Genomic DNA, 12620 nt, shown 5'->3' with positions numbered 1-12620 from the left:
CCGACCACCTGTGTGGATAAAGGAAAGGAAGTCATTGGTGGAGATGTTCTAGCTATTGCAAAGGCCACTCAAAAGCCTCCTACCATTAGAAGGCCTCCTATTTGCCACCACTGTGGTTTAAGTGGTCACATCCGACCTCAGTGTTCACTTCTCAAGGCTCAGGGATCGAAGGTCAAGAAGGAGTTGCCAAGACAAGCTACATCTAGCATTAGACCTTTGGCACGACATCAGGCTCCACAACATCAGCGGCGACTGCAGCGATTTGTTCCTACCAATTAGAATGGCAAACCCAAGATAAACAAATCAAGGCACTACATGAAGAAGCCATAGAAGCCTGAAAGCGACCAATTTTATAAGGAGTTGCCTATGTTGATGCGGAGCATGATAAAGGTGGATGGACAACCAAATGAAGGCCTGTCAACAACCACCACTAGGAAGGCAGGTGTCAGAAAGGATGAAGCCATTCACCCCTTGAGGGGGAGTGGACTCACCTGGATGGTGAGGTTTCACATGCCTAAGATTTGGTTCCTAATCGTAGAGCATATTATGTTTGATTGCATTGTTTTCTCCCTGACATATTTTTTTTTGCCTTGCAATCTAGGAACCATCATTGTTTTATTCCAATTGTTTTCTCATGTTGTCTTGAGAAACTTCTGCAGGTACTATTTGGGGATGACAGAAAAAGCACGTCAGGTGGCTGCTTTTTTGTCTTGGTAATTTTGAACCTCTCTTATTGAGGACAGGTTTGATCTTACCACACATGGTTTAGTTTCTGTTTCTTTATTCTCAAGCATGTTTTTATTGTTTTTTGCATAAAAAAAAATGGGGGAAACGATATAGGATTTTTATTTTTTCTTTTGATAGCTTTTCAGATATTATATGTATTTTTGCCTAATATCTCACTTCATTGTGCATTGATTTAATATGTTTATATATGATTGAGAGTTTATGCCTGATATCTGCTAAGTTTTCCTGTGCATCTTAATGCTAAATAGCTACTTTTTTCATGCGATGAAAAAGTGTGCACAATCCAAAGCTCCCCTAAGGTACATTTTTTTTTACTCTCTGGTTTTTAGCTTCTAGAAATTCTGATGAGAGATATATTTTTTTTTTTGCTAAGATGGTCAAATTGACCAACTCGCTAGTTGAACCTAAAACCCATAAATTCTGGCATTTTTTCTAGGTTACAGCACCAAATGATAAAAAAAAACATTTATTTTTCAGTATATATGGATATTTGAAAAGATCCACTACTTATTGTGCTAGAAATTTGTTCTTAAACTTGTCCCTAAAGAAACAGTCAGTGACCAAATTATTGCGAAAATAGACGGTCACTAAATGACTAAGTAAAAGAAAAGTGCTGCATCTTAGGGATAGTGTATCAGATGAGGGTGATTAGGCCCTAGCAAAATAAAGTTTGACTTTTGATTGATCTATTATTAATTTTCTCTCTTGTTTAGAAAATTCAGTTGCTTTAAATCATATCAGCGAACTTCATACATTATTGAGAAAGCTTTTACACACACACATGCATTGCATGAGTTGAGTAATCTATTTAAATTTTCTATCTGCAGGAAAATTTGTGGTTATTGAATACTTAACTCTTTATTATATCTTTGCATATTTTTGAAATGCTATTTGACTGCTTTATCAGTTGATTATACATGCGTGTTCTGAAGCTAACTTTAGGGAAAATATTTTTCCGAAAATTTTCCTCTAGTTTCAGTTTTTCAATGTGAAGCGTTTGGACGGACCTACTCTTGTGTCCGGATGCGTGCAGCTCAGATGTCCGGACGGTTAAGTGACATGTTCGGACGCATGCGGTCTTGCCTACCGCTGACATGGCAGTAGCTGTCTGGACAGGTAAGTTATACGTCCGAACGAGTACCCTAACAGGTTTAAGCTCTCGTTCTTTTCTTCCCTGCCGCTGCACAAGCCACTTGTTTCACTTTTTCTCTTTTGCTTTTTGGCGTTTTTGTGCAGTTTTTCTCGTGCTTTTTCACGATTTCTCATCTTTTTTTGTCCTTTTGTGCATTTTCTCTTCATTCCAGGTACTTTGTTATTTCTCTTATTCTTTTCAGTTTTATCAACTATTAGAATATTAGGATTTAGTGTGGAATATTTTGTTGAGTTAAATAATGCATGAAATTGCTTATATATTCTGCTGCTGAGGTTGGATTTTATCTTCTGTACTGATTTGGGAAATTTATTGCATCTTGTGTAATTTTTGGGAAGTCCATTTTACAGCCGTCATAATGCCGATTTCTTTTTTTTAGAACTAACAAGTTTTAACTGTTTGTGGCATTTTTTTTTGGCATTTTTTTCTTTGCATTTTTTTTCTTCGGAAATATGCCTTCACACAGCTCTCAGCACATGTTAAGACAGAGGATAGAAGAAAGAATGGTTGCTACTAGGGCTAAAGTGGAGAACAAGCAAGCAATCCCAGAGAGGAATGTAGTCAAAGTAGATATTATGGTGGCTCCTCTGGATTTCATTGCTGAGATAATCCAGGCAAATCACTGGGGATACCTCTACAATTGTACATGTCCGGTGTATCCCAGGCTTGTACGTGATTTTTATGAGCACCTAGGGGTCGTTAGGATGATGACAGTGGGATCATACTTCAGTCTACTGTTCAAGGGCACACCATTCAGATTGATCCTCAAGCTATCAATTCCATCATTGGTGTTCCAATGCTTCCCATTTCAGCCAATCCGTTGCACATGCTCGTATCAAGATCGGTGCATTCTCTCCCCCACACTGGTTGCTCGTGAAGATTGTTTTGCACAATCTCTAGCCCACAGCTTGTAGGAGTAAGCTTGTTTTGAAGAGAGCTCGTTTCCTGTATGCTCTGGTTATGAGGATGCCCTTCTGCTTGTGCAAGCACATCCTCAACATTATGCTTGAGATGCGAGATGATCATTCTACAGGTTTTCCTTTTGCATGCTTGGTCATGAAGATCTGTCTTCAGTTTGTGACAGACATCTCTGCTAAGCCTAGGATGCGAGTACAGGATCCTCTTGAGAGTTAGACACTCATGAAGTCTAATGCCCAGTTGCGGCATGAAGGTCAAGACGAAGCTCCTCAGCCTCCTCCAGTTCAGTTTTAGCATACATGAGCCTCCTCCTCACAAATTGCTCCACCTCCTCCGTATGATATTGGCTTTGCTCAGCTTATGAGTGCCTTGAGTTCTATTCAGCGAGAGGTTAGTTCTATCAATGTTAGAGTTGAGCAGTGCCAACTTAACATCCAGGAGTGTCTCAGATATTATCATCCATCTCATGATGATGAGGATTGAGTGTGTTTTACTCAATATGTTTTGTTGGGTCCTATTTTGAGACAATTTACTTTTATTCTTATTTTGTTGAATATTAGTAATTTTGCTACTGTTGGATTTTATATACTTTGTTTACCCTTGTCCTGTTGAGACATCAAGGGGGAGTATTTTATAACTGTGGTTTTTCTATACTCTGTTTACCTTTTGTTATTTTGAGACAAAAATGGGGAGTATTTTTATTTTTGAACCGGAAATGTATTTTTTAACCGGTCAAGTAATTTTTGTCCCAGAATGGTCAAAAGGGGAGTTTGTTAGTTTTATTGGTTGCATTCTGTTGACAAAATCACTATTATGTAATATTGCTGTTTTAAACAGGGATGTCGTATATTTCAGAATCTTCACAGTTTATTAGAGTTTATTTCTCTAATACGGAAAAAGCCTTTTTATGACAAATTTCAGTGTCACAAGCTTCAAGAAGGCTATTTCAGTGCTCCAATAAGATTTTGTGCAAATTCCAACTTAGAACAAGTTGGATCCTTTGTTTACGTCCGGATGCCCATCAGTGTCAAGAAGCTTCTGAACAGTTCCAGGTTGCATCTGTATGGATGTCATGGCAACACGTCCGGACGCTCTTCAGAGTTTGAGAAGATTCCAATTTTCCTTTCCAAACACTGATTGAGAGGACAGCTTGCATCCATCCGGACTCCAGGGCAACACCGTTCGGACTCTAGGGCAACATTGTCCGGATGAGGCCTTAAAATGGAAATGCATGAAGCGCGTTATGGAAAGGCGGTTGCACAATTGACCGTCCAAACGCTCTATGATTCTGTCTGGACGCCGCCTAGAGAAATTAGAGACAGACTCGTTTTAGGTATTCTAAGCTTATAAATAGAAACCTCTAGGCATGTATTTTTTACAAAATTTGGTATTGAATTCTCTATAGCTTAAAGAGGATGTTTAGGGAGATATTGTGAATATCTGCTAGCCCTCTAGCTGTTGTCGGTGTGCTATTATTTTGTTCGTGTGAAGTCTATCTTAGGGAGGAGCCCTAAGGTAAAGGAATCCATTGAAAACCTTTTCAAGTAGATGACTTGGTTGGAAGGCGTTCACATTGGGTTACGTGCCAGAGTGCAAGATACGATCGCTACATCGGATATGTGAGTGTTACTGTCTTTGTACTAGCTTTGTCTTTTAAATAGTGGAATTCCAGGGTTTGGCTGCCCGATAGTGGTTTTTCTCTTAATTGAGTTTCCACTTCGTTAACAAAATATTTGTTTCATTTAAATTCCGCACTTATGATATTTTGTTACACATTGCACACACACACACACACACACACACACACACACACACCGTAATTTAGAAGTCTTTTATTTTTCAATATGATGTAACAATTAGTATGATCTTAGATCTTGTATCATCTAATGATTCTTAAATATCTAATGATAATACATAGAACATCTGATCATATTCATATGATATAGTGATTATATGTTATATGGAACAATGTTATATTATTATATGATCATATAGTTCTATTATATTACATAATTAAGTATCTGAATTGTCATTAGATCTTATGATTAACAGATTAAGTATTGATATTATTCACTTTTACCATTTAATATACATATAACCAATTAATTATTGCTACTTAATATAGACTGATCATTGTTATTTGTTACTTAATTTATGTTTATATATTCGTTTACACCCCTACTTGGGACCCTTTCTTCTCATATGCAATTCAAGCTTGGGACCCTTTCTTGATGTTGTGAAGTGACCGGGGACCAACGTGGCAAAATGCTACATTTTTTTTTTTAAAAAAAAAAAACCGTAGAAAAGGAAACCTGTGTGCAGAGGTTATTTTCCCTCAAATTTTTGAAACATTATGCTTCGTTTGTATCGACGTAAAATGTCTTTTGTCGAAAAATATTTTTAAAGAAATCATTTTTCAGAAAAGATGATTTTCTTAAAAGTATTTGTCAATGTTTAGCTTGTACGAAAGAAATCACCGGCAACGAAAAATGATCGGCAATTAGATTTTGGTGATGATGGTCGGAATCCAGCAGCACTGGCTAGATTCTGGCCTGTTGGGATTACTCACTACAGTTACCTAAATCTTGCAACTATTGCCAAATTCCAGCTAGTTACGTTGGAATCTGTCATAGTGGCCAGATTCTGGTAAGTGATGCTGGAATGCCGGACTCTAGCCAGTGCTGCTAGTTGTGAGTTTTAAAATACTCGCACGTGCACGAATCATATGCAATATAGTGAGTGTGCAAGTGCGATGTCGAATCCACAGGAAACTGCGTTGCAAAAATTAATTTCTATTTAAACTAATTCTATCTTAACCTAGTTCCGAATTTTGGAATTTTCTCATGCAAAATAATAAACTAAATAAAACTTGATTAAAAATAATCTATAAAAAGCACTAAAGTTTTTAGAATCCACCTCGCCAAATCAAACAACAAATTCTTGTATTTTACTCATACAACCGATAAACAAATATGCCTTATTCATTGCTTAAGTTTCGTAAAAATGTATATTAAATGATTCAATGATTCCAACTTAATAACAAATCACAACGAATATTCAATTGAAATCAAATCATCCACTGTATCCATTTAATAAACAAATCACAGTGGATATCCTCTTTCAATCGAATGATTCGATGTATCCATCAATTGAAATACATCGAATATCTAACTTTTAATAAATAATTATTCAATCAAAAGACATAAATCAATTAACTGAATTGGACTTGAACAATATTTTCATAAACATCAGAATTGTATAAATAAAATAACAAAAATGTGCGTGTAATCAATGATGAGGTTTCATCTTCAACCTTAGTTGAAGATTTAGCCTCTCATGACTAAAAACAACTTGCTAACTTGAATTAAAAATATAACAAACATGAATGATTTTAAAATAAAAAGAGTACAAGAAGAAAACCTAAAGAAAACTCACTACGGCTAAGAAGAAAAAACATGAATGAAGAAATCGTGGCTGGGTGCTCAGCGTAATAGCTCTTCCTAGGAAAAAAAAATATGCTTTCTGTAGCCTCCTCGAGTCACACGTTTACAAAGAAAGAAATATATATAGTGCTAAATCTTAGGGTTTTCAGCGCCTGCTGCTCTAAAAAAAACATGTGTTTCGGTCAGTAGCAAGTTTGGAAAAAACGTCAACTGCTAGGTCTTTTTGGTGCTGTAGTTCATGTGCATATATCCCTCCATTTTTGGAAAGAGCCTGCATCTTATATCCCACGCATGGTACTGCAGGTTCTAGGGCTCTTTTGGTGTTGCCAGGTGTGTCTTTCAGTGCTGCCCTTCTTAAGGAAAGAAGTGTGTATGTTTGGTACTTCAAGAACTAGTTGTAGTGCGCTGCCAGTTCACGTGTATAAGGTCTAGATCACGATCATTTCTTTCATCCAGTATTCCACCTCCCATCATAGCCTTGCAATAGTTTTCTATCTGGGATAAAAAAGGCCGAGTTTCCATCATCATTCTTTGATGTATTTTTATTAGAATTGAAAATAAAATTGACTTCTAAAAGTGTGTGATAGTATGCAACAAAATATTTAAATTGCGGAATTTAAAAGAGACAAATATTTTGTTGACGAAGTGAAAACTTAGTTAAGAGAAAAACCATTCTGGGGCAGCCAAACTCAGGATTTCCACTATTCAAAAGATAAAGCTAGTACGTAGAAAGTAACATTCACGTATCCCGATGCAGCGATCGTACCTATTACTCTGACACGAAACCCATCATGAACGCTTCCCAACCAAGTCTCCTTCTTGAAGAGGTCTTTAATAGAATCCTTTACCTTAGGGCTCCTCCCTAAGGTAAACTTCACATGAATAGTTGAGCACACATTGGCAATGGCTAGAGAGCTAGCGAATATTCAAATCTCCCTAAACACTATCTCTAAGCATTATGGAATTCTATACTGAATTCTTACAAAAAAACAAGCCTAGAGCCATCTATTTATAGGCTTACAGAAAACCTAATTCTGATCAATTTCGGACTCTAACAAGAAGCATCCAGACGGTCACTTAGCTGCGTCCGGACTTGTTAGTTTGTAATTGGCCATATTTTGTTGGACAAAATCACTTCTTTGTAAAGATGCTTTTTATCAGGGATTCCGTTATTTAGAAGTGTTCCAGAAGATTCTGCACAGTTTCCAAGTCAGAAAATTCGGTTCCTTGCCAGCCGTCCGGACGCCTAGCTGTCCAATGCATCAATCGTCCGAACGCACATCAGACTAAAGCATCATCCGTCCGGACAACATGGATTCCTGTCCGGACCTTCCTCTATGTCTCGAAGCTTCGAACTGCTCCAGCTTGCATCCGTCCGGATGTTTCAGCAGCCCATCTGGACGACTCTCAGTGTTCGACAAAGCTTCAGATTTTCTTTCCAAAATCAAATATGGGAAGATTGCCGCAACCGTCCGGACGATGTGGATTCCCGTCCGGACGCCAGTCTACCATGGTCCAGACGTGCGTATGACAGATATGGAAATTGCATGTAGCAGATCACCTGTCCGGATAGCCATCCTCCTGGTCCGGACGCGCGAAGCCTTTATAAGGAAATTACTTGCAGCGGACGTACAACCGTCCGGACGACAAGGCAACACCGTCCGGACGCGGCTCTCAAACAGGAAAGATTTTCAGCGAAATTCTTGGAATTTCGGTCACACAGTTGTCTGTCCGGACAGCTTATGACCACCGTCCGGACGGTGTAGCGCCCCAGATTTTAAAACACATTTTTATAGAATAATAAAGTTAAAGGATAAAGATGAATATTTATGTGAGTAAATAATCATTCGTCTTATAAATTGTTTTATCAATATTTTCAATTGATTTAATGAAACTTTGTTTGAATAAAATGGATAATTATTTTTATATCCGAAAATTACTGAGTTAATAAATAGACAAAATAATTAATCATTAGATTAATTAGCTTTATCTTATAATTGTACAAAATATTATTTGACACTTTATTATCTAGTGTAATAAAAATATGTTTATTAATGTTGGTAATAAAATTACTTTATTTATGAAACGAACTGAACTCAAAACGGGTTTAAAATTACACTCTAGTGATTTATTAAATTGATAAAAATCTAGTATAAAAATACCTGCAGATTAACTTAATCTGCAGGAGATTGATGCTTTATTGTCTTCTAAACAATTCAGCCATCCTCCACTACGTTTTAATTAGACCCTTATCCAGACAACATAATTTTCAGCTCCTACTACTCACCATACACTTGTTGTAATATCCCATTCCTTTTATAATGATAACATATTATATATATATATATATATATATATATATATAATTGCAAGTTGTGCTTGCAATTATGAAAGACAACAAGTGCGTAGAATGGTCCAACACCAACTATTTATGCAAATATATAATATAATAAAATAATAAATTGATATATATATATATAACATGTGGGGCGACCTGCGCCCCACATGCTAAAAGAAAAGAAAACAAAACAAAAGAAGAAACAAAGAAGAAAGGAAGAAGCGTAGAAGTGAAAGGAAGAAGAGAAGAAAAGACGAAAGAAAGAAAAAAGAAGAAGAAAACAAGAAAGAAAAAGAAGAAGAAAACAAGAAAAGAAAAGAGAAGAAGAAAACGGAAGGTCAAGTGGCCTTCAATAAAATGAGACGCACTGCGTCTTGTTGAGGAGTGCGTATGTTTTTCTTCCTTTGGAGGGAGAGCTTCTCCTTCTCAGTTTTTTTTTCCTCTTTTGATTTTTCGTACAAAAATCATGATCTATGAAGATCTAACCGTTCAATTTCAAATCCGACTTCAGTAACGTGATCTACGAAACCCGATCTACGTTTCTACCGATTGGTTAAAGGTATTTTCACAAACTCTTGGTCTTTGAGATTTTTGATTAAATCTAAAGATATTTGAGTTGAATTTTACGTGTTCTTAGGATTTAAGATTATTATAAATAATTATCTCTAATAATGAAGTAATGGATATTAATAAATTAGTTTTATTAGAAATATTAGCTTTTTACAGAAGATGGGTTATGTGTTAATTCTATAATAATAATAATAATAGGTAAAGAGGTTTCAGAAATAGAATTAGGATTTGTGGTAGATGATGTTAACACTTTATATGTGTATATTTATAATTATGCAGGTGATGAACTGAGAGACTGTACAAAAAGACCGTGAGTATTCCTTACTCACTCAGAGTGATACACGTAGAGCTTTCCTTAATGTTTTGATATCTGCTTTATTTAATAGTATGCAACTTGTTTGGAGCATATTGTTTGTAATATGACATGTTTTAGTATTAAGGCATAGAGACAGATAGGAAGCTCTGAGAGGGATAGACAACCCAGTTGGTGGGTTTGAAGCTCTGAGGGATAGACATTCTTAGATTTAGGAGAGATAGACATCCTCGGTTTTGAAGCTCTGAGAGAGATAGACAACCCAGTTGGTGGGTTTGAGGCTCTGAGAGAGATAGACATCCATGGATTTAAGAAAGATAGACATCCTCGGTTTTGAAGCTCTGAGAGAGATAGACAACCCAGTTGGTGGGTTTGAGGCTCTGAGAGAGATAGACATCCATGGATTTAGGAAAGATACACATCCTCGGTTTTGAAGCTCTAAGAGAGATAGACAACCCAGTTGGTGGGTTTGAGGCTCTGAGAGAGATAGACATCCATGGATTTAGGAAAGATACACATCCTCGGTTTTGAAGCTCTGAGAGAGATAGACAACCCAGTTGGTGGGTTTGAGGCTCTGAGAGAGATAGACATCCATGGATTTAGGAAAGATACACATCCTCGGTTTTGAAGCTCTGAGAGAGATAGACAACCCAGTTGGTGGGTTTGAGGCTCTGAGAGAGATAGACATCCATGGAGTTTTGTGGGATTTGAGGCCCTGTGAGAGATAGACAACCCTAGTATGTGGGTTTGGTACTCTGAGAGGGATAGACAACCCAGGACTGAGGCCTTAAGAAAGGACCCTCAGTGAAAAGCCCGTAGAAAGGATAGTGATTCTGGAGTTTGAGTCCTTGGTTTAAGTGTTTATAATAGTCATCATATTGCTGCACTACATGTTGTTGCATCGCATATATTTAATTAAATCAGTAATCTTATCATTATTGAAAGCAGTTGACTGACCCATATATTTATGTATGGGCGGTTTAGCCCATGATGCAGGTACGAAAGAGTATAAAGCTCAAGGATTGGATTTTGTTAGCATTGAAGAATTAGAACTGTTTATTAATATAGTTAATGATTGTAGTAATTTCTTTGTATCAACTTGGAATGTAATACTTTAATTACATTTGTCACTCAGTAAACTCTGATGTATTTTTTTAAAGTAAATAAATTTATATTCCGCTGCGTCAGTTATCTCTGATGTAGTAACGTCACGTGGGAACTGGAGGTTTCTGCTTACGAATTTGCAGGCTCAAATTCGGGGCGTTACAGACGGTACCCGGCTTCATCAAGCTAGACGCTCATTTGAGTTCTTAGCCTATAAATAGAGGCCCCTGTACTTGAGAATTGTAAGAATTCGGTACTGAATTCCACTAGTGCTTAGAGAGTTATTTTGTGAGGTTATTGAGCTGAGTTGATCTCTCTGAAGCCGTTGCTGTGTGTGTTGTTGCTGTGCTTAACTTGAAGTCTATCTTAGGGGTTGTCCCTAAGGTAAAGGATTCCATTGAAGACTTCTTCAAGTAGGAGACCTGGTTGGGATGCCTTCGTATTAGGCTACACGTTGGAGTGCAAGGTACGACCACTGCATCAGAGGTATATGAGTGCTACTATCTTGTAACTAGTCTTGTCTTCTGAATAGTGGATATCCTGGGTTTGGCTGCCCCGAAGTGGTTTTTTCTCATATTGAGTTTCCACTTCGTTAACAAAAATCTTGTGTTATTTTTTGCATTATTTTGTTAACATATTGTGCACACACACACTTGCTTTATTTTAGAAGTCAATTCTATTTTTCAATTGGTATCAGAGCTTGGTACACTCTGTTGAGATTTATTTCTTGAGTGCTATTTTTGACTTCTCCTATTAATATGTCTCAAACTCTTAATACTTGATGTGAAAATTTATTTACTCGCAAGCGCACGAATCGTATATAGCATAGAACATGCAAGTGCGAGGTCAAATCCTCAGTGAAGTGTGTGTAAGAAAAGAAAATCAATTTCTATTTAAATAAATTTTGTTTTAACCTAGAGCCAAATATTTGAAAGATTTGTCAAACAAAATAATAAACAAAAAAAATAAAACTGAATAAAACAATTTATAAAAACACTAAGGTATCGGAATTCACCAAATCAAATCAAACACCCTACTCTTGCATTTTATTCATAAATTCAATTCAATAAGCTTGATATTAAAATTCTTGAGTAACAAAGCATGAAAATATTTGAAGAATTCAACCCAACAAATCACAACAATTATCCCTTTTTAATCGAAATCATCTATTGTATCCGGAAATCACAATAGATATCCCAATCTCAAAGAAATCAATCGATGTATCCATCGATTGAATTACAACAAACATCAAATAAAAATCATCATTCTAAAGAATATGATTGACATGGAATTTGAATATATATATATATAAGAACATTGAATTTATGAATATCATGACAAGAGCATAGGTGTTATCATTGATGAGGTTTCATCCTCAACCTTAGTTGAGGATTTTAGCCTCTCATGATTGAAAACACCAAAAACTCTTGAAATGAAATCATGAAATAATAAAAGCGAAAAAAGATAAAAAGAAGAACATAAATTTAATAAAAGTAAAAAGAAAACAATAAATTAAAACGAAGGGAAAGAAAGGAAGAACAGAGAAGAAATAACAAAAAACAAAAGATAAGTAATAAAAAAAAAAAAAAAAGAACAATTGAAAATTAATTAATTTTAAATTAAAGCGATGAATTAAATAACAAAGAAAATAAAGAAGAATGGAAAATTTAAATTAAAAGAACTAAGAACAAAGTAACTTACAAAAGAAAAGAGCTAAGACAAGTCCTCTGAAGAGAAAAATTGATGCTCTAAGTGGTGCCTAGCATGGGGTATTTATAATAGAAAATTAGGTTAAACCTAATTTTTACAAAATGACACCTCTACACCTCTAAACCCTAATAGGAGAAAAGAACGCTAGGTTTTAGGGCCATATTGACATTTGAATTAGAAAAATTCTATTTCACAATGATTTGTAGAATTTTTAAGGGGAGTGATCCTTACACTCACACTACACAACAATGACACAACACCAAGGCACAATGGAGTGGGGTCCATGTGTGGGCCCCACTTCATTGTGCCTTGGTGTTGTGTCATTGT

At 36.1% G+C, this 12620-nt stretch overlaps 1 long non-coding RNA gene across 1 annotated transcript; it reads left to right on the top strand.

Moving 5' to 3' along the window:
- The first annotated feature begins 8850 nt into the window (after positions 1–8850).
- LOC133869690 (uncharacterized) lies at positions 8851–10662 on the top strand. Its single transcript, XR_009900498.1, has 3 exons — positions 8851–9155; positions 9446–9476; positions 10464–10662. It is a non-coding gene; the product is annotated as an uncharacterized LOC133869690 (long non-coding RNA).
- The last annotated feature ends 1958 nt before the right edge of the window (positions 10663–12620 follow it).

Source organism: Alnus glutinosa, chromosome 5, assembly GCF_958979055.1.
Source record: "Alnus glutinosa chromosome 5, dhAlnGlut1.1, whole genome shotgun sequence".
NCBI lineage: Eukaryota > Viridiplantae > Streptophyta > Magnoliopsida > Fagales > Betulaceae > Alnus > Alnus glutinosa.
The sequence above is the reverse complement of the archived record's forward strand: the minus strand, read 5'-3'. Positions and strand labels throughout refer to the sequence as shown.